This window comes from Neltuma alba, unplaced genomic scaffold (genome assembly GCF_004799145.2).
Source record: "Neltuma alba isolate B1F8T4 unplaced genomic scaffold, ASM479914v2 tig00010682_pilon, whole genome shotgun sequence".
NCBI classification, from domain to species: Eukaryota; Viridiplantae; Streptophyta; class Magnoliopsida; order Fabales; family Fabaceae; genus Neltuma; species Neltuma alba.
Window position 1 is genome coordinate 54,704 of NW_021635523.1, and position 24,425 is coordinate 79,128.

Genomic DNA, 24,425 nt, shown 5'->3' on the forward strand with positions numbered 1-24,425 from the left:
GGAAAAATTTCAACAAAAAAAATGATAGTTAAATTTAAGAAACCTCGAAAGGTCACTTGAATTTGAGAAATTCTAAATTAGTCATAATGACTAAATTAAAACTTTAAAATAGTGGTGAATTTACAATGTTGCCATTTTTTAGAAAAATAAAACCTTAATTTGCTCTTATTTATTAGTTGACCAGTCACTTGAGCTTCGACGCCAATGACCAATGTCAAAGCTCTGGTGAAGCATTATTTTGAGAACTCTAACAGTCGGCCAGCAATCGACAACTATTTTTTTGGGATCTTCTTAACATTTATAACATGATTGACAACTTTTATAACAATATTCATAACTCTATTAATACTATTAACCATGTGTTTTTTAGGTTTTTAAACTAAGATTTTCTTTCAACATTTATATCATGGTTGCCAACTGTTATAATTATATTGACAATTTTAGTAACACCATTAGCCACTTTATATGATAGGTTTTTAAACTTGGAGAAATTAGTGCGTTCCTAACCTTATAGGATTTTTTTCAACATTCATAATGTGGTTAACAACACTTCAAATAGAACTCACAACTACATTAACACCTTTTATCATGAGTTTTTCATGTTTTCATGCATAGATTTTTTTCAACACTTGTAACATGGTTGTCAACTCTTGCAACGATATTTACAACTCTATTAACGTCATTAACCATATTATATGATAGGTTTTAAATTAAAATGTCACATAATGTGGTTAATGGTGTTGATAGAGTTATAAATATTGTTATAAGAGTTGACACTATGTTACAAGTGGTACAAAGTCTTAGTTTAAAAACTTAAGAAACACATGGCTAATGGCATTAATAAAGTTGTGAATATCGTTATAAGATTTATCAATCATGTTATGAATATTGAAAAATCCCAAAAAACAGTTGTTGGTTGCTAGAGCTTCGGCTTTAGTCATTAGCACTAGACCTCCAATGGTTGATCGGTGAGAGTGAAGTGAGGTTTTTGTTTTTCTTAATAAAGGGAAACATTATAAATTCACCATTTTAGAATTTCAATTTAGTCATTAGGACTAATTTGGAATTTCTCAAATTTAAGTGACCTGTTAGGCTTATTGAAGTTCCATTATCATTTTTCTTGAAATTTCCCATTATGTAATCTTTCATGAAGAACAAAATATTGAGAAGCTTTACAACACTGTTCTATTCCTAAGTTGTAACACAAGCTAGTGCCTTACCTGTAATTTAGGGTTTGACATTGATACATTTAGCATTTACTTCAACTCTATTGAATGTAAGATTAATTCATTAAACTAAACATAATTTCAATATAGCAAATAAATTGTATCGTCTCCCATAACATGAAAGGAAATCTTTGTAATTTTGCATTGGACAGATAAATTAGATTAATCTAAAAAGGTAGGAATTGTGATATAAGATTAGATGAGAAAGGGTAATTCAAAGATGTTAAAGTGTTAATCATACATATAATCTGCTCAATTTGTAAAAGTAAGTGATAATTATAAAAAAGAAAATAAAAGGATGATACATGATTATTCTATTTAAAACAAAACAAAAGTAACCGCTATCCTTCCTAATGCTACAACTCCAAACTACTATTCTTTAAGGCTTTACCTAAACATTCCAATAAGAGACCTCACAATTCTGATTCTTGATAATATTCTTTATAGCCAAACTAATTTAATATGTGCCAACAAGTACCTAGTCAAACTAGTAACGGGTATGTCTAGCTTAACGAGTGATCTTAGGTTCAAGCCTTCGGGATGCATGTCACATCCCAATTTTTAGGCCTAGAAGTATTAGAAGTAGTCTAAAGAAGGTAGGCTACTAAGCCTCTTTGAGCAGAAGTTTCAAAGATGCGAGAGGAAGCTAGAATGAGAATAGGGACTAAATTGCAAAGTGAGAAAGTTTTCAAGGGCAAAAGTATAAATAAAATCAAGGGCTCCAGAAGAGTCTCAAAAGCTCAAAAAGGGAAAATAGGTTAGGTTTAGGCCTAATGTTGAGGTACAGGCCTCAAAGTGATGATTCATGAGGTTGAACCCAAGCAAGGACAAAACCGTAATTTCAAAGAGTTACGAGCCAATATTGGTAATTATGAAAATATACAGAAAATTCCAGAAAAATTTCAAAAAATGAGAAATGGTATATAGAGGCCTTTTTATGAAGATAAATGATGAAAATACCCCTACAATAGCTTTAATAGAATTTTTAGTATAGTGGCTCAATTTGAGGTAATTATTTAGATGCAATTATTTGAGCCATGAGAAGGCCTGCAAAATGTACGTAAAAATGGGAAATAAATAGTTAAAAGGCTAAAGAAGTTTATAAAATTAGTCTCATTCCCAGAAGACCAGCAGGGTGGCTTTAATAAAATATAAAGTCCAATTGTGTCTCTAAAAGGCATTTTACAGAAAATTCAAAAAGAAATAGTTCAAGGAAGAGTTATGGCCCAAGAAAAATTCGTAGAATTTTTCTATAACTAAAGGAAGTTTATGGAGTAGATAGAGAAATTTTTTGAGCTCCAGAAGGCCATTAAGAAAGCCAGATAAATGTGAACCAAATAAATTAGGAAGAAACTTGGAGTTCACGTTTGATGTAAGGGTTAAGATCTAATCTTCTCCTTTCCTTTCCATGAGATTTCGCCACATGGCATGATAAGGCAAGAAACAAGTTTGATGATGTTAAGGGTATGATGTCATGAAGACACTTGGCAAGTTCTTGTGGAGTAAGACTTGAGCTTGGACAAGTGGCCTTTGGAATTGTCACATTTTATCAAGGGCAAAGTTGGCAACCCTTGTCATAATTTTGGCTATAAATACGCCCCTTGAAGAGCATTTTGGCAAGTATTTATAGAGGGGAAACTCTTCAAAAAATTAGAGAGAAAAATGAAAATAAAAATGTGAGGGTGAAGGCCAAGAAGAAGGAACAAGATTCAAGCTTCAAGATCAAGGTATATAATGATTCTAGCACCTATTTTGATACCTATTTTGATTAAGTTCCTGTTCATATCTAACTCTGGAATTTGGTATGATTAAAGTACACTCCCTAAGCTTTAGATCCATAGGTATAACACTTATTTTAGATATGTATACGAATTATGGTGATTTTTCAAATTTAGAGTTTAAAATCTGGAAATAGTTTTTGACCATTGGAACTAGAAATTTCCGTATAATTCTAGCATTGTTTCACACCGAATTGGTTCCTGAAACTATTTTTATTTTAAAGATTACTTAAGGATATTTCATTAGGACTTGGAACTACTTAGTTTCTTTTTTTTTCTGGAATTAATTACGAATTTTTAAAGTTGGGCAAAGATTCTAGAAATACCGAATGAATAGTACCCACAAAACAAAAATTCCAGATTTGATTTTCTTGAATCTACGGCCATCCAAAGTGGTGTTGCTGAATGAAATGATTAAGCATGGGAAATGATGTTGACCAAAAGCCCTTATGGTTGGGAAGTCAAGGGAGTCAAAGGAAAAGCAAGAGGAAAGCTTATGGTATAAGTTAGTGAACTTACCTATCTTATGTGCTTGATGTTTATACTTGTTGTATTGATTTGCATGATGCTAATTGTGATGATATGAGCTATCTATGAATGGTATATGTTATGTCTCTTGATGATTTTATGGCCATGCATGTAGTAGGAGACATTGAGCATAATATTAGATCACTAAATTGGCATAAAGATAATCAAGGAAGCATATCATACACTTGCATTCATCTTGCATATATTGATAGTATTGTTTTGCTACTGAGATTTTCCCACATCTCACCCGTCCCTTAACCAACCATAGTAGGTCAAATGATGAGGATAAACCATGCATGAAGAAGGGCAAGAGGATGGAAGCAAAGAAGTTGGAGAATTTCTGTGTTACCATGTGATGCTTGAATTCGCTAGTAATGTAATTATTTTGTAGACATGCCTAACATGAAATGTGATGATGTATGATGTTAATGGCATGAAATTTAAAGTATAAGAATAAATGGGAAACCATAAGGCTAGTTTATGTATGTTTGAATTAAGGAAGAATTAAAAGTAAGAAGCTAATGAAAGATAAAACGTAAGTCCTAGAGCAGTGAGTTTCCAGCTCCAGATTGACCTAGCAAATGGTTGAATCTGGTCACAAAATTTGATGATCATATACTACACATCCCAAGTTTTACTTAATTGGATGTGTACTTTAGGAAATACGAATTTTAGAAGTTGAGATAGAGAATCTGGAAGTTCCTGAATTGACCAAATGAACAGTGAAGTTCAACGAATAAACTGTATGAATTGATCAAGGATAAGTCTAGTTTGATATATTTTTCTAGTAGAGCATTGAAAGATCTTTGATTGGAAATTTAGAGCAACCCCATATGATTTTTATAGAATTAGTTATAAATTTTTGAAGTTAGACCTATAATCTAGAATTTCTGCATGAACAGTACCTGAGGACCTTAATGAAAAGTTCTAAAATTATCGGGCTTAAGTAACAATTCTACTTATCTGTTTCACTTCCGAATGCATACTCTAAGGGGTTAAAGTAAGAACATTTTAATACAACAGTGCTAAAACTTGTTAGGAGAGTCTGCCATCCACTATTGGTCCTACAAATTCAATCCGAAATAGTAGGCTGCTTGAATACCTAGTAATAGGATCTAGATTATATGCCAGACAGCACGTGGCACAAAGTGTTATAAAAAAATTAATATCTCAAAAAGGATATAATTTTACCAATTTAAGCTTTTATTAAAATCAAAATGTGACTCACATAAGAGGTACTATTAATTATCTATCGGTTATAAAAAATATCAATTTGGAGATTGGTTTTGACCCTTCACAAGTAGATAATTCTAATATAGGCAATAAATTGTATTGTCTCCCATAATATGACTCTGCAATTTGGCATTTGACAAATAAATTGGATTAATGTTAAAAGGAAGGAGTTGTGATATAAGAATGAAAGGGATAATTCAAAATTGTTAATGTGAGTCTAAATCATATTTGTCACTACTCAGTTCGTAAAACCGAGCAATAATTACAATAAATAAATAGATAGATAGATAATATATGATTATTATTTTTTTTAAAAATAACCATCATCCTTCCTTAACCTGAGGATTAATTATATAATCTCTTTTGAAGAACACAAAATATTGAGAAGTTTTATAACACCACTCAATTCTTAAGCTACAGTGATTCGTGTAATTGGAGGTTTGACATTGACACATTTAGCGGTGACTTCAGTTTTATTCAATGTGAGATTAACGTTATTAGCTAAACATAATTTCAATATAGGGAATAAATTGTATTGTCTCCCATAATATGAAAGGAAGTTTCTACAATTTAATATTTGACCGACAAATTGTATTGATAAAAAAAGGTAGAAATTGTGATATAAGATTAGATTGGAAAAATTAACTCAAAAATATTGGAGTGATACTTAATCATATGTATAATCTACTCAGTTTGTAAAACTGAGTGATAATTGCAAAAAAGAAACAAAAAGATAATACATGATTATTTTGTTTAAAACAAAACAAAAATAACCGTTATCCCTCCTAAACTTGAGGATGGATTATGTAATCTCTGCTGAAGAACACAATCTTGAGAGCATTTATAATACTATACTATTCTTAAGCTGCTGCACAGGTTGGCACCGTTCCTGTTACTGTTGGTTTGACATTGAGACATTTAGCAGTTACTTCAGCTCCATTGAATGTGAGATTAATGTTATTTAGTTGGACATTCTCACATGGTACTCCGCTACTACAAATAAGAACTACTCCATCTTCAGTTTGAGAAGTGCCTTGAATGTTTGTGAAACTCACATTGCTTATCTTTATCTTTGATGGGGACTAATCCACGCAAAAACAAAAGAAGATGAAAGAAAATTATCAGAAGACACTAATTAATACAAAGAAAAGAAATGACAATGAATAGTTTCAAGTACATACCGATTTGTCGCATTGATTTGATGGGCAATATTCTTGGTCTATGATCACAGGGTTTTGGACATTATTCATAATAATATCTTCAAAATGCATATCGGTCACAGTAATAGCCCCTGGAGTGCCAGGCCAGGTCTTGATCCTTACACCATTCATTGTGTTAGATATTGTGCAATTTTTGACATTGACATTTGAAACAGGGGCTTCATTATCATATCTACCAAGGCTACCAACACTAATACCATGACCAGGTCCACAAGTCACATTTACCACAGTTATATTTGTGTTACCATCACCTAATGAGACACAGTCATCTCCGGTAGCTATATTGGTATTTGCAACAGTCACTCCGTTTGATCTTCCAATGTGAATTCCATCAGTGTTTGGGCTATCTCCAGGTGCGCTAATATTAAAGCCATCAAAGTTGATATTGTTGCATGAAAGAACATTGACATGGAAGTTTTTACTATCTTTTGAAGTCACACCTCTGATATAAGAATTGTTGAGGAAGTTGAAACCAAAGTTCTGTTCAAATCATACGAAACTCTTTTGTTATCAAATTTTGATATAAAGAATGAGAGAATTAGTACTATGATTTTTTATGACTAGGTCAGATTCAAGCACTGTCGAAAATAATATAATTTCATATGAGTAGGGAAGATTTGTTTTGATATGAGTAGGGAAGATTTGTTTTGATCTTATTTACCATGGTAGGCCAATTGCATTTTGGATTTTTGGCACAATCATTTCCTTTCCAAGCAGCTGGACCTTGGCCATCAAAAGTTCCGGTGCCAGATAAAGTGAAGCCATTCACATATCCTATTTTAACCCATTGGTCTGCACCTTTTAGTGCAGCAGGATTTTCCGGTGCTTGAATTATACCATCAACTTGTAACTCAATTGAAGGAGCTGTGCATGGTCCTTTAATATCCACTGCATTCATCGTGTAAGTGCCTGGACCGATAATTACTTTGCTAGCCTCAGTGGCTGCACAAGCATCAGTCCATGCTTTTGCGAGTGCCTTCAATAACAAATACACATGTTAATAATGAACTAAGAAACATTAAGGTTTCTTGAATTATAAACATGAGAATATGATTTTTGGGTTTGTATTCTATGTGTAAGCTAGCGCATTACATCTGTTATATCTCCATTAGGATTTCCACCATAGCTAGCTATATTGCAGTCTTTTGCTTGAGTTGTAATGAAAGAACTGATAAATAAGAACAAGGCACAAATGGTAATGCTCGATCTCTTTTCCATTATGAGTAATTCGTTCTGTATATTTCTTTGCTGTAAATGTAGTTTGTGATTATCAAAACCCACTTGGTAGATTGCTATTTATAATCACAAAACACGTAGTGTTATAAATAGACAAAAAGCTAAAACTAATTAGAGACCATTAATTTACCCAAATACTTGGAAAGAATATGTCTATTTATGGTATGGATGCCAAAAACTATAAGGGTCAGAAAAAATCGTGATTTTCATTTAGTGTCTTATTGATAAATTTGACTTCTATTTAGGGAGGCTCCTCAAAAAAAGCTACTTTCTATTTCTGCAATCAATGATAAGGCAATGAAGAAAAGAATACTTATTCTTCTCCCCTTATTAATTACACACCCACCTCTAGAAACAAAAAATATAAATAAAATATATCCTCAACTATAATTGGATCATGTATAAGAGACTCTTACCATGTTAGCAAGGATGGAACCTTGGTGAAGAAAAATACCTTCACTAAAAGGTTGAATTTCGGTGGCAAAAAGCATGCATGACATGAAAATGCCACCAACAAGTGTATATTTTATAATTAAATAGGTGTAAATTTTATAAGACATTAGAATAAATTTATAGATATTTTCTATCTAGTTAATCTATTTTATATACTTTTCCCCAAATATAATTTTAAGGATTAAATGATATCTCTCCACAAAATCTCCTCATTGTTATGAATATATTACGGATATCCTCTCCCCATAATCTCTACTATCCCATAATCATCTCCTATTATTAGAAAATTTGTAGAATCTCCATAATATAACAGAGGTATGCATTTTGTATTCAGTACCTTAAAATATTGAGATATACTCTCTTCCTTCTCTACTCTCATTTTCTGCCTTTTTCTTTATTCTACTCTTTATTTTATAACATGTTATTAGCACAAGTGCTAAAAGTATAATATTTTGATCATCTTATTATTACTATATATTATTATTTTTACGTTTAATGATTCATCGTCTATACTTTTCTACACTATGATTATTTTTTAATATACGGCTTAAGCAGTTTAGTTTTAAATTTTTCTATCTTATAGCCAGAAGTCATAAAACTTTGCTTACATTCTTATGGCCATAAGTCATCGTTGTGATTATCTATTTTATGACCAGAAGTTATATAACCTTGTTTTTCTTTCTTATGGCTAGAAGACATAGTTCTGATTTTCTATTTTATGACTAGAAATCATATAACCTTGTTTTTTTTTCTTATTGCCAAAAGCCATAGTTTTAATTTTATATTTTAAGACCAGAAGTTATATAATCTAGTTTTTCTCTTTTATAGGTAGAAGCCATAATTTTGATTTTCTAACATATGGCTAGAAGCCAAATAATTTTTATTTCAATATAAATTTCAGTTCAAAATAATATTTTTATAATGTTCCTAATGGTGTTAACTAATTGAACTAAATGATATGTTTTTGAAATAGAGGGAAAGTTTGTGTAATTGATGTAGACTAGAAGGGTAGTCAAAATATTTTACTCATATTTTTATTTGATAAATATGATTTTAAAATGTTTATATGCGTGGAGACAATACACCAATTGTATTCCCTTTCTCATTTATCTTGTTTTTCATTTATTTTCCTTTGGTGATTTATGATTATTTCTTCTCGTGATTTACGTGGAGCAAGGTAATGCAATTATGATTATTTCCTTCTCTTGTGATATATTACACGTTGTTGAAATTTATTTTTTTCCTAATATTATATTCTTTGTGATAATGTTATCATGTCAAACCTTACAAAACTTGAGTTTGTAGCTCTTGACATTACTAGGAAGAATTACTTATCTTTAATGCTATATGTGAAAATTAATCTAAATGCCAATAGTATGGGAGACATAATTAAGGAAGAAAATCAAGCATCAAATCAAGAAAAGGCTAAAGTCATGATCTTTTTATGCCACCATTTGCATGAAGGGCAAAAAAAAAGCTATTGACCATAAAAGACCCACTCGTTCTTTAGAATAATTTGAAAGAAAGGTATGACCACTAAAAAACTATTATTCTCCCAAAAACTCATTATGAATGGATGTATTTACATCTGTAAGATTTGAAATCTGTTAGTGAGTATAATTCTATGATATTTAAAATCAGTTCTCAATTGAGATTATGTGAAGAAAAAGTAACTAATGAAAACATGTTAGAGAAAACATTCTCCACATTTCATGCATCCAATGATCTCGTGCGATAATAATACCACGAAAAAGACTTCATGAAATATTCTAAATTAATTTCTTGTCTTTTAGTGGCTAAGCAAAATAATGAGCTTTTACTGAAGAATCATAGATACCGTCTAACTGGCACACTCTATTCCCAGAAACAAATGCAGTAGTAAAGAATCAACACATGACTGTGGTCGTGGTATCAACCATGGATGTATGTGGCTATGGTTGTGGTCATATTTGTTAAAATTGCTACTCAAAGAAGGTAAAGAATGATAAGAATCACAAAAGAAAAACTAGTGGGAGTAATATCCACGTTGAAGATTCATGTTATCATTGTGGTAGGGATGGTCATTAGTCACGTACCTATCATAACATTTGATTGATCTTTACCAAGAATTGCTCTAAAATGAAAGCAAAAACAATGACAAAGTGCCAAGGGTAGAAACAAATTTTATCATTAAAGAAGGAAAATCTGATTATGGCAACATGGATGTTACTCATTTGGATATTGCTGATTCTGATGAAAAGATTGATCACCTGATTGATGATGGAATGTTCAACAATAATTTACCTTAATAGAGTTTAAATTTTTGTGATTTGGTGTGTTCCTTTTTTTTCCTCTTCCTTTATAAAGTTTTTACTTTCATTATTGTTATCCTTCCAAATTAATAAAATTATGAGTATTTTTTTTATTTTCTCTTATTATGTTCCTTGTAACGAACAATGACTCTTATTGACGTCAATCATGAAGATCTATGTCTTGTTAATAGTGCAACAACACACACAAAAATAAAATAAGAAAATTCAAAAAATAAATGTTCCTCATTGAAGATGATTGGCTACTCAATTTGAAAATATTTTTTGGTGTCACTATTGTGAAAAAATAAAAAAATGAAAAAAAATCAAAACTTGATGGTGATTTGGTGCTTAAAGGGGAAGTGTTCTTATGAGTCATAATTGATGAAGAAAATTTTTTTAAAAAAAAAATTGGAAAACCTTAGGTGGAGCTTTTAAATTGGATAGTAAGAGAAGAAGCAAGGGGGGCGATCTTTTCAGAAAGAAAAGAAGCAGCAAGAACTCCTAGGCAAAAGAGAGGCAAGAGGAAAAGGTAGAAAGACCACTCTAATTATTCTAATGATTATCTTATGAGCCAGAAGGGAAGGGTATTTTGACACTAGGGGATAGTATCTTTCTCTGTCTACTTTGACTTGTGTTTTGATGAGTCCTTTTGCCAAGGAATATCCCTAAAGAGATTGAGGCACTCCTATTCACCATGCACACAAAATGCCCTCTAATGCCAATGAATGTATCAATGACATGGAGGCACACAAACATAGAGCTCCAAGCGTGCTTTTCCTTTTTTATGCTCAAATATTTTTTTATTGATTTTTTTATGTTATTTCTTATGATCACTCATGGTTGAATCAAACAATTTCTATCTTATTTTTGCCTCTTTTTCTTTTCATTTTATGTTGTTAGATTTTGTTGTGGATAATTTCCTAAACCAGTTTCTTTCTTTGCATCTCACATAAATACATTACCACACTTTGTCTTTCACCCTCTTGATGGCCTTTGGTGTTTATATTCCTCATGCTTCTATCTTTTTTATTATTATTTTGCTCCCTCATTTTGTGGCCTATGCCGTTTTGTGGGGAAAATGCATTAAAATGTTTGTACTTGTAGCTCATCATTTCTTAAGATTATTTTTGTAATTGATTTTATTGAATATGATGAGTATGCAATGTTTTGTGTGTTCTTTTTTTATATCCTAGAATTCTCTTCCTCCTCATTTTTCTTGATCCACCTTTTGCCAACAAAAAAATCTTGATAAAGAGGAAAGCTTCTTTTAAATAAAATTAATAAAGAAAAATTGTTTTTCAAAATTGTTTTATGTCATGTGAGGTTTCTAGAACCCCATTAGGCGAAATATATTATTTTTCCGTGTGAGATTATTGGACTCTCCTCAAGAAGTTAATGTAAAATGTTTTAAAAATAATAAATAATTTCTTGAAATGATTTTACGCCGTGTGAGGGTTTTTGAGCTTCTACAAGCAAGACTGATTATTCTTCTGTGTGAGACTATTGGAATCTTCTCATGAAGTTTAATCCAAAGTTTTTCAAAAACTTTCTTTTTCTTTAAATAAAGATAAAAAAAAATTTGTCAAATAAAAAACACAAACCCACAAAAAATATCTTTTCTTAAATAAGTTAAAATAAACTGTTTTTGTCCTCAAAAAACACCAAGTGACACATATTTATATCTCAAACGATATGGGCTTTGATCCCTCCAAAAGGTACATAGGCCCTAGGTTTTTTTTCTAGGTCAAGTCTGGCTTTGTAAATAAATCATTTTCCCCTTTTTTTCCTTTTGTAAATAAAAAGCTTTCTTTTTTTATTTCTCTTTTAGGGTAACTAAAATATAATAAAAAGACCATATTAATTTTAAGTAGTTGACTTAGGGTAACCGTTCTCTTGAGCGAGTGTTGTGGGGTGCCTAACACCTTTTCCACACATGATCGACTCCTGAATTCTATTCAGTTTTCATAGACCATGCTTTTTAAGTTTTCAAAATTAACCTTGAAAATTTTGGTAGCAACTCCTATTACTTTTCTTTTATGGGAAGACTAAGATTCGAGCGTAACAATCCTCATTTTCTATTTCTCTTCATAAGCATAATATCTATTATGATTAGTTAAGGGAGGGTGAGATTTGGGAGAATCTCAATAGCAAGCAATGATAATAATAATGCTAACAATGTAAGGTTATTACGTAACATACATAAATCATCATACCATAGAAAGGGAGCACATATTTATATCATTAAAAAACTCATTCATACATATTTTTAAGGCATCAAATGCAAAGAGTTTAGCACATATCATCATCATCATCAATAGCTTAACCACATTATGGCATAGAACACATAACAAACAACCAATGCAAGTTAACATTAAAGTTAGATGTTTTTGCTATCTTGTTCCATGTCTTAGTTCTTGCTTCTCCTCTCTTGGATTGGAAGTCCTTCTTACTAATGTTCAACTCCTATTCATCACATAATAGGGGCATTCTAATTATCAATTCAAAACAACTTCAATAACTTAATTAAAACCCTTAACCTTTGTCTTTGATTTTTAAGGTTTAGTTTCATCTTTCTTAACATAATTCTTACATGCTTTTTCTACATAATTTTGTATGTAGAGTCCGTTTCTGAGCTTAAAATTAACAAAATCAAGTTCCTTCCCTATGAACAAGTCTTGTCTGAAACATGTAGGGTTTTAGGGTAAAAATTTCATTTTCAAATCCAATTCTTCCAAACTTACTTTCTTACTTGTACCCTACGCAATTTTCCATTTTAAACTCAATGAAAGAATAAAAACTATGAAATTCCAACTATAAAAGGATGCCCTGTTCTGGCCGAAATCATGCATAAGGAAAAGAAAATGATTTCCATTCATTTGATTCCATAAACTACCACAATTTAACATTTGATCAATTCTCTAACCATAATTTGATCTTAAATCAAGCTTTCTATATTTCTTGAAAATTTTGACAGCACCTCCCCTTATATTTTTGCTTCCCAAAAATTACAATATCTCAAGAACAAGGCCAAACAACAGCAACATATCATAAATCACCCCTTGCCTAAGTCCAAAGTTTGATTTCTTGCAAATCTTTCTCTTGAAAACCCTTGCCTCCAATCCCCTCTTCTTGCTAAAATGTAGCATCAAGAGAGGATTTAGAAACCATAGATGTTCTTAAATGAAGAAACTAGAAGGGTTTATGGTTTTAGAACATAAAATTACCTACCTTTCCTTACTTCCTCTAATTTTCCCCTCCTCCTCCTCCTCCTTCTTGCTCTTTCTCTTCTCACCATCGTGGTTTCTCTCTTCTCCTCTGGTCCAGCTGTGTTTTGGAAGCTAAGGGAAGGAATGAGATGGTTTTTTATTACTTTGACCCAATTACAAGCTAAAGTAGACAAAAATCTCCACCCATTGTTATTATTTCAATACTTCTTATAATTGCTTAGCCCAAAACTCTTCTCCTCTCTTCCATCCAATATCACACCACATGGGCCCTTTAGAGCCCATAAATTATTTCAAACATAAATCCTAGGTTATTCCTCTATCAAGCTTGCATTATTGCACGATATCGGGTACTTTTTTAAGTCATAATTTACCCGATAATACTAACATGTGTTATGTTACCCTTACCCTATAGTTATCCTTCCTCTCTCATCATAAATGGCGTTATGTCACATGGCACATTAATGAGAAAGTGGAGGAGTGCAAATTGAATTTGACCTCCTCAATCATAAAGTAATACTTTAATCTTGCCAAATAGTTTTTGCTATTTTCTTGCTTTAAAAATTTTTCTGTCTACTCCATAAATTCTTTCTAATCACGAAGAAATTCTTTAATTTTTCTCAAGCCAAAACTCCACTCGTAAGTATTTCTTTTTAAATTTCATAAATAATACCCCGGATTGGCATAATTATGCTTTAAATATTTTTAAAGCCAACCTTCTCATCTTTTGGGAATCAAACAAATTTCATAAACTCATATAATTCCTCAAATAATTAATTCCTATTTTTATCCAATTATTTGAGGCCTCTTCATGTTTTAAATAATTGGGTTTGACTAAATAACTCATAGTTAGCCAAATTTCAAGAAATTCCTTAAAATTCATTTTGGGAGTATTTTCATCATTTTTAACCTTAAATTGGCCTTAACACCTCATTTTCCATTTTTCAAGACTTTTCAGGAATTTTGGACATATTTTCCATCTTTATCTTTTTCAGCCTGAAACTGTTCAAAATTATGATTTGGTCTCTATTAGGGTTTAACCTCAGGAATTATCTTATTGAGGTCTTTAATATAACTTTTAACCCATATTCATTCTCATTTATCATATTTGGCTTCAACTTTCTTGTCCCTTGGTCCTAGAGAACTTTTACTTTGCAATTTAGTCTATGAGAATCCTTCTATCCTTTTAGAGAATTTTTGAGATTCCTGCCAAAAAAGTCTGATAGCTTACCCATTTCAGGTTATTTCTTGCACTTTTAGGTCTAAAATTTGGAATGTTATAGAATTGATGGTAAACATCCTACAGCTCATGTTATACACAAAATGGACTTGCAGAATTATTGATTAAATGTTTACAATTAATTGCAAGAGCATTATTTACGAGATTAAATCTCCCAATTTCTAGTTAGGGACATACAATTTGATGCGGTAATGTTAATTTGTATCAAGTTAACAAATTATCTCAAGTCCTTCCTTTTATAAATGGTTTTTGGTTAGGAACCTAATGTTTCTCATCTAAGGATCTTTGGATGTGCAGTATATGTTCTAATTACTCCACCACATAGCACCAAGATTGGTTTTCAAAGAATGATGGGAATATATCTTGGGCATGGATCTCCTTCTACAATAAAATATCTAGAACTATCAACAGGAGATTTATTTATGGCTCCATTTGTCGATTATCACTTTGATGAACTAGTTTTGCCAACATTAAGAGGATAAAATAAGCAGTTGGAAAAAAAAAATTAGTTGGAAGGAATTATCATTATCTCATCCTAATGCTCACACAAAAGAATGTGAACTAGAAATTTAAAAGATAATTCATTTACAAAGTTTGGCTAATAAATTGCTTGATGCATTTACTGACTCGAAGAGAGTAACAAAGTCACATATTCCAATTGTTAATACTCCTATCAAAATTGATGTCCCTTCTGGACAACCTATTGTGAATAAATCTAAAGCAAGTATAAAGTGAGGTAGGCCCATCAACTCTAAAGATAAAAATCCTTAAAAGAAAAACGGAGCTAAGAATATAGATGGTCAAGTCGAGGATAATTAAGAAATGTTATTAGCAACTCCAAAAGAATCATTAGATAATGCTAATGTCTCAATTCCTAAAGAGACTTAAGTACCTAAAATATGTGAAAATAATAAGATCTTAATAAATTATGTTATGAATGGAATAAGATGGGACCAAAATGAAGTCAACATCAACGATATTTTTACTTATAATGTAGTGCTTGATGTAATGAATGATAATGAAGATCATGAACCAAATGCAAACAAAGAAAAGATTGCCCAAAATAAAAAAGACACAATTGAGGCAAAATTAAAATCATTGGAAAAGTGAATAGTTTTTGGGTTTGTAGTCCTTACACTTGAACATGTATAACTAGTTAGATACAAATTGGTTTTTGTGTGAAAGCAAAATGAAAAAGGTGAAGTCATTAGATATAAGGCATGACTCATTGCCTAAGGGTTTACATAAATACTTGGTATTGATTTTAAAGAAATAACTTACTAGTGGTAGATGCAACTATCTTTCAATACTTAATTAGTCTGGCATAAATAAAAGGCTTAATCTGCATCTGATAGATGTTGTTATAGCCTACTTGTATGGCTTACTTGGCAATGACATTTATATGAAACTCTTTAAACGATTCAAGTTGCCCAAAGCATACAATAGGATTGAAGCAATCAGGGTGCATGTGGTATAATCAACTTAGTGAGTATATATTAAAGGAATGGTATAAAAATTATACAATATGCCCATGCACCTTTATGAAAAGATTAGGAAATGAGTTTGCTATAATTGCCATTTATCTTGATAACATAAATGTTATTAGAACTCTTGAAGAATTTGAAAAGGCCTTAAATTGTCTTAAGAAAGAACTTAAAATGAAGGATCTGGGAAGAAAATTTTTTTGCATTGGATTACAAATTTAGTACTTAAAAAAATAAAATATGTGTAAATTAAGAAGCTTATACAAAGAAGGTCCTAAAAATTTTTTTAATGAATAAATCACATTCATTATATACTTTGGTGGTTGTAAAGTTGTTGGAGGTGGATAAGAACCCATTTTGACCTCGAGAGTTTGGTGAAAAGGGTGATGAAGGACTACTTGGTCTAAAAGTACAATATTTTAGTGTAATTAGAGTAATAATGTATCTTGTAAACTATATGTGACTTGATATATCATTTGTTGTCAACTTATTAACAAGATATAGTTAATCACCAACACAAAGGCATTAGAGTAGTGTTAAGCATACACGGCCCTTTGTTACCTTAAGGGTACCATGGACATGAGATTACTCTACTCAAATATACCCAAGAATGACCTTGTTGGCTATGCATATGTTGGATTTTTTTCTAACTTGCATGTTGGTAAATCACAAGTAGACTATCTATTCATGATGGCATAGCAATGTCATGGCGATCTATAAAGTAAACAATATCATCCTTTTCATCTAACCATGCAAAAATTCTAGCAATATATGAGACAAATCAAGAATGCGTGTGGTTAAGGTCATTAATACATTACATACGAACTACATGTGGTTTATCTCTAGGTAAAATAATCCCAACAATCCTGTATGAGAATAATACTGCATGTATTACTTAACCAAAAGAAAGGTATATCAAAGTGTATTAGTAAATTTTGCTTCAATCTATACAGGGTTTTCTTAGCAAGATTTTTAATGAGGTAGCACTATAAAGTGTATCAGTAAATGTTGCACTCTTTTTCTTCTAATGGGCTTTTGTCCCATGGGGCTTTTCTTAGTGGAAGTTTGTTAATGAGGCACATATTTAGTTATGGACATCCAAAGAGAAGTGTTATGAATATAATATCTTTTATAGATGTCCATCTTTCTCCATAATTTTTACTATCCGACAATCATCTCCTATTATTAGGGAATATGTAGAATCTTTTAAAGTTGAAGTTGCAAAATTTTGCTTATAAATATTGGCATGCATTATGTATTCAGTACTTTAAAATAAAAAGATATACTCTCTTGCGTCTCTACACTCATTTCCTATCTTTCTTGTTTATTTTACTTTTTAATTCATAACACTCACATCTTTTCCATTTTGTAGATAATATTAAATAAAATAAAGGGAAAATGATACCAAAGTCCCATGGTATACAAAATACTACAAAAAAAAAATCTCTTCAAACTTGGTAATTACTGAGGATTCCCAAATTTAACTTTTGTTTAAGGATGCCCAAAAAAAAAAGCTACTTTATGTTTTTGCAATGATATATAGCGAAGAAAAAAATATCCTTGTTCTTCTCCCCTTCTTAGTTATACAACCCACATTTTCATCTCACTTGAAACAAAATATGTAAATAAAATATCCTCAACCATAGTTGGATCGTGTACAAGACACTTCATATCCCTTAAGCAAGGCTGTCTTGGCTAGAAGTGAGTTATTTAGGGCTTCAAAATCCCGAAAGCCCATGCTACCCTTAGTTTTAGGCAGTTTCATGTGGGACCATGCTTTCCAATGGATATTATCATTTGTTTCACTATTTCCCCACCAGAAGTTCGAGATATTTCATTAAACTATATAAATATATAGAAAAAGACGCAAATTCTCTACTTTCATATCAATACATAAGTAAGTGATGTGGCAGCAGGCGGTGTCGGTTGATCAAATATCATCAATGGTAATGGAGTGCTGCTATGTAATTATAGTTTTTGCTATTAGAAGTCAATTTTTTTAGTGAAGATATTTTTCTTCCACAATGTTGAAAGAGAGGAATCTCTATGCTACAAAGTGCTAAAGGGCATCTATTTCCCTCGTAATACCTTCACAGCTGCAGACAAAGGCCCCAAAGCCTTCTGGATCTGGTCAAGCATTATAAAGGGGCGTACCTTGATAGAGAAAAACAGCTTATGGCTCCTAAGAGATGGCAAGTCAATCAATGTGTGGTCAGACTATTGAATACCTGGTTTCTTAGGTAAATTTCTATGTGAACACCTTAATCTAGACACTAGCCCCAACTACACGATGGATTCGTTAGTTGTTGATGGTAACTGGAACTTGTCTGCACTTGCAAATGAAATTCCCCAAGAGTTAATTTGCCTCATTAACAGGATTAGAGTTGACTATTTTGACCAAAAAGATAAGTTGGTGTGGACAGCTGCCAAGAATGGAATTTTTACTGTCAAATTGGGCTACAAACATGAAATGGAGGGCTACAGATGTGCAAGTCAAAGACCAACTACTTCCAAGATGATACCCAAAAACTTCTAGAACAAACTTTAGAAAATAAAGCTACTCCAAGAATTATACAGTTCATTTGGCATTGTTGCACAAAAGCGGTCCCCATAAAATGTGCTCTTTTTAACAGACACTGTGCTTTGAACCCTCTCTATCCTATTTGCCTCATAGAACCCGAGACTATGAAGCATCTATTCTTTTTTTGTCTTTAGGTTAGAAGTATTTGTTGGTTTGGGTGCTCTCTATCCCTTCGGGTAGACCAAAGCTCTATTATTTCATTTGATTCCTGGTTCTGTAACCTATTATGCTCAGATAACTATTTACTAGATTTTGATATATCACTAATTGTCTGGATCCTTTGGCTCATTTGGAAAGAAAGGAATAAGGTTACCTTTAACTTCAAAACCCTAAACCCATCCTTAGTCCTTCACAAAGCTTATAATAAAGGTGTGAATGAATTCCTGACTACTTTAGCAATAGATGCCTCTCTATTGGTACCCACAACATCAAATCAAATGAAGAAATGGATACCCCCTCTACCTAGTTACCTAAAACTCAACTGCGATAGGTCTTTTGTCAACAGCAAAGATTTGGCAGCTGTTGGAATAGTCTGTAGGGATGATAAAGGAAGCTTCCTCTGGGGTTTTGGCGATTTAGTAGCTGTAGACTCACCTTTCAACACTAAACTACTAGTTGTTCACTAAGCTTTATTACTATGCCAAGAACTCAACCTATATAAAGTGATCACTGAAACTGATAATTGGAACTTGAAAAAATGCCTAGCTACTTCTTTGGCCAGCTACTACAACTAGAGTGGATAGCATCTACTCAAGGAAACACTGAAACTTCCAAATTCGCATTTGGATCTTTCCTTTTCCTTCACTTACAGGGAAGGGAACTCAGCTGCTTACTTTTTAGCAGCATCACTACGATAGAAGTTGTACCCTCCAGGGTGGGTTCAATCACCAACACCTTCTTTTATGGCTCTACTCTCACGCGACATTGCCGGATCAAGTGCCTCCTATGGAGATGCTTCTCCTTGCTCTCAGGGATGTGACAGAGAAGGCATTGGCTAAAGTCTCCTTTAGTTTCGGTTTCCTACCTTTTTTATTTTGTCTAGTTCATGACCAGCTTTGTTGTCTTTCGGTTTGATTGTATTTTCTTTGGAACTTGTTAGTTTGCATGTCCTGGTTGACTGACTTTTCTCGTTTATCTTTATAAAAGAAGCACCTTCAGGTCAAAAAAAAATGAAATGAAATATAATAATTAATTATTATTATTATTATAAATTTAATTTCCTCTTCTAAAATCTTATGAGTACATGTAGAATTGGAACTAGCTAGAAAGTTAGATTAGGCGAAATATCATTCTATAATTAAGTAAATAAAATTAAAGATCATATATCTAGTTAATATAAAATACAAAGTAATATAAAAGACATAACAATTATATATTATGGCATATGCAGTTGTCTTCTTGACTTTAAAAACTTATCTATATTTTAAATTCATAATAATTATTAAAAAATTATTTTTAGGAAAAATGGCTATAGACTAAATCATGATATGCATATTTCAAGATAATGTCGTAACAATGCAATATTTTGTTTAAGTTTCTCTCTTTGTTTCATCAGCTTAGATTGAATTATTGGTATTGGTTGGTTTGATGTCAGCTAATGAACATAGGATTGTCACATCTCACTTTTCTTATTTAAAATTATAGCAATAGAAACCATTTTTGAAATTTCTTTGACCATTTCAAATTCTAGAAGTATTGAACATATCAAATACTTACAAATTTGTTTCTAGGCCATTTGGTAACATCTTTATTTTTTTAAAAATTTAGAAAAATCATGACTACTTTTTAAAAAAATAAAAACAGAGTGCAATTCAAGTCTCGATTTAAATATCTCAATGTAATCTACCCAGGAAAAATATAAACTTTGATTCAATTCCTTGTCCGATAAATCTAGGAAGTCATGCAAATAATTATTCTTCATTTGGTCAAATTGGATTTTCAATATTTTTTGCTTGAACTTCAAAAATTCATACCTCCCAACATACACATTCATAACTTTCAATACACTTACTTGTTTTAAAGCTTGAAATGTGTACTATTTTCTCATAAATTTTAGTGAGGCACAAAAGTGTTAGCATAGATCGAACTCATTCAAAAGAAGATGAATTGGGTGATTGTAAAATTTAAGGATATAAAAAAAATAATGTGAAAATAACAAACAAGTAGGAAAGAAGTAAATATATATCACCAATGTTAGGTAAAGGGGTAGAGGAAATATGACACATCAAATTTATACTGGTTAAATCCAATTCACTTAATATATGTCTAGTTCTCATAAAACTTTCTAAGAGTTTCTACTATTATCCATAAGATTGATATTCAGGCTCTTGATGCCTCAATAATATCCACAATTATAAATACAAACACTTATTCCCCCTTACTTTTTGTAAAGGAAAAACCCCATTCAAGATTTCACAATCTTGAGTCAACTCAAACAATGAATGAAAGTGTTCTCCAAGCATCCACAAAATAGAGTAAGTACTTAACACTAAAGAACAATGAGTATGGCAATAAAAATTCTGAGCTAATCTCCCCAAACTAGTGTAGCTTTGTCCTGGGATGAAATAGTGTTGATAACATTATTGTGGCACAAGAAGTGATACACTCAATGCACAATATGAAAGGAAAAAAGGGTTTTATGACAATAAAAATTGATCTAGAAAAAGCCTACGATAGAACCTGTTAGGAGTTTGTCATCAAATGTCTTTAGGAGATAGGGATCCTTTCTACCTTGCAAAATGTGATTCAAGCTTGTATCTCTTCTCCCTTAATGCAAATCCCCTGGGAAGATAGTTGAGCAAAAGAATTCTTTCCTTCACGTGGCTTGAGACAAGGAGACATGATGTCCCCATACCTATTCGTCATTTGTATGGAGAAGCTTGCCCACATTATTCAAGAAGAAGTACTCTCTAAAAGATGGAGACCTATAAAATTAGGTAAGAATGACCCTCCTATTTCCCATTTATTTTGCACTGATGATTTAATGTTATTTGCAGAAGCTACTATAGACCAAGTTGATGTGAAAAACTGCTTAGAAGCATTCTATTCAGCATTTGGATATCAAGTAAATGCCAATAAAACCAAGGTTTACTTCTCATCAAATATCAACCATACAAGAACGTCCCAAATGAGTGAGGCTCTTGGCTTCTCAAGTACTACCAACCTGGGAAAGTACTTAGGTGGTCCTTTACACCATGATAGAGTTAACTCAGACACTTACAAATTCCTCATTGACAAGGTACGGAATAGACTAAACAATTGGTAGGTTTCTAGAACTTCTCTTGCAGGATGTGACACGCTAATTAAATCGGTCATCTCTGCTATCCCGTCCTATACTACGTAAACGGTGAATTTGCCCGCTCCTATATGTGAAAAAATAGAGAAACACTCTCGAGCTTTCTTATCCTCTGATGAGAAAAGACATATGCACCTAATCTCCTGGGATAAAGTATGCAGGGATAAATGCCTTAGTGGGCTTGGTATGAGGTATATCTGTCAACAAAATAAAGCGTTCATGATGAAACTTGGTTGGGGCTTAGTAAATGACCGGAACTCACTCTAGGCTAAAGTAATTAGAGAGAAGTATGGTTGTGGCAATGACCTTATGCCCCAGATAAATATTAAGAAGCCTAGTTCCAACACCTGAAGTGGCATTAAACAGGTTTGGAACAAAGTGAAAGATGGTATACAAGTGATTACTGATTGCCATGGATTTGAGCGCGCTCATTGGAAATGGGAGAAAAGTAGTGTGTTCTCCGTTAATTCCGCATACAGGAGCCTCAATGCTACTAAGCTTATTCCTACTGGTATTTGGAAAGATGTTTGGAAACTCAGAATTCCCCAAAGGTGAAAAACCTTTGCTTGGTTGATGCTCCATGAACGGCTCATCACTAATGAAGAAAAATATAGGCGACATCTTCATCAAAACGAAGTGTGTGATCACTGAAATGGCATGTCTGAAAGCATTCTTCATGCCCTCAGAGACTGTCCAACAAGTAAAATGTTTTGGGAGTCGATTATTGAGCCAAAACATAAGCAAGGCTTCTTTGTGGCTTCCATACATGAATGGTTTTGTTTTCATGAGATTTAATTTGAAGGGACAGTATGGCTATTGGAAGGGGCTGTTCATTGTTATATGCTAGCTTATATGACGAAATAGGAATGTTTTTGTCCATAAGAATGGCACTGGTGAAATGAACAGTATTCTCAACCATGCTACTGCTATTCTGAACTGCATGGCCAATGCTTCTCACAAACTAAATGGCATTAACTTGGAGAAGAATAGGGTGGCTCTACAAGTATCTTCTAATCTAGATATGGAAGCCAGAATTTATGTTGATGTCGAAAGTGCTTTTTCGCACAAGAATACTGCTGCAACAAGTGGAGGAGTTTTGCTGGATAAAAACAAAAATATTATTGAAGGCTTCTCTTCTCATTTGAACACGGGTGATGCCCTTTCCACCGAACTATGGGCTTGTCTTTTTGGTTTGAAACATGCTTGGGATAATGGATTCAGAGATGTGGTTCTAAGATTTAATTCTTATGATGCCATCCAACTATTGAAGGTTGCTACTCCTGATACGCATGAGGATTGGTCTCTTATAGAAGGGGTGAAGATGATGTTGTCATGGGACTGGAAAGTTGAATGTCAGTTAATTGCTAGTGATGACAATCTAGTGGCGGATGCTTTGGCCAAAAAAGCTCTCAATGATAACCCGGGTTTCCTGACCCTAGACCCTGATAGTGTCCTGACCTTTTTTAGCCTCTGAAGGCATTGGGTAGTTTTTTGGTTTTTCTCTCTTTTATTACTTTCCTTTGTATCAAAAAAAAAAAAAAACAGAACAATGGGTATGAACACTACGGTGACTTTTCACTGAGTAATAAATGAAACAAGCTCTTTTGCACAATTAAGTGGGTTTAAGGTAACCTCTAGAGAAGCCAATCTATTCGAAAGGGGCATGGCAAATAACCGTTGTGTTCCCGCATCAAATGCTTTTGATAAAAAGCAACTTCTAATAGTGATGAATTTGTTGCTTTCTCCTCCGTAAAATCTATTTTCTTTTGATCTTATAATTTAAAATACATTTACACTGAAATTCCAAAAGATTCAATTAACCATGAAAACATTTTAGATCATTTCATAAAAATTCAAAGCATTGTTAAAAAAAATATAGAGAAACATAACTCGAGTTTCATGAACCCTGATTCGAATTATTCATGAATTTTGAAAATTGTAGAAGGCGACTTTTCAGCCTCTGTATGAGCTACATTACCTTATGAAATAATTTTCCCAAAATTTTCAAGCTAAACAATAACCTCTAACTATTTTACGTTTAATTTATGAGAAAATGGGCCTTTAATTTTTAAAATTTATCTTTAAAATTATTTAATCTAATTTTGAGGAATTAAACCTTTTCATAAACTTCCTAAATTCCTAATTAACAATCCATAATCTTTTCTTAATTTTTTCAGGCCTTGACATAATTTTAATAATTATATGCCTATTAATCTCCTTAAAATTTCACCCAAAAATAATTTTTTAGCCAAATTAATTGGTTTGAGCCCTCTTTATAATAATTTTACTATGCCTCAAAATACTTGTTAAATCTGAGATTTTTCTCTAATTTCAGGACACTTTTCCCATGATTATACTTTTTCCTGATATTTTTTTTATTATTTTTGTTCTTGAAATTACTATGTTTTTCAACTTTTGACCCAAACTAACTTATTTAATTTTTATTCAAAATTCAAGATGTTATATTAAATAATTTATGAACTAGCTAAAATGTTGAGATATGTTAATAACACGGATGGAAATAGGTTTTTCAAACATCTCATAAATCATATTTTAATAAAAATTTATTTGAGAGTGATGGAGGAAGAAAGAAGCAATTTGACACAAGAAAAAATATTGAAAGTTTAGTGAGACAA

General features: G+C 32.1%; 1 pseudogene; it reads right to left on the reverse strand.

Moving 5' to 3' along the window:
- Positions 1–5,625: 5,625 nt before the first annotated feature.
- LOC114758221 (polygalacturonase-like) lies at positions 5,626–7,203 on the reverse strand (annotated as a pseudogene).
- Positions 7,204–24,425: the final 17,222 nt, after the last annotated feature.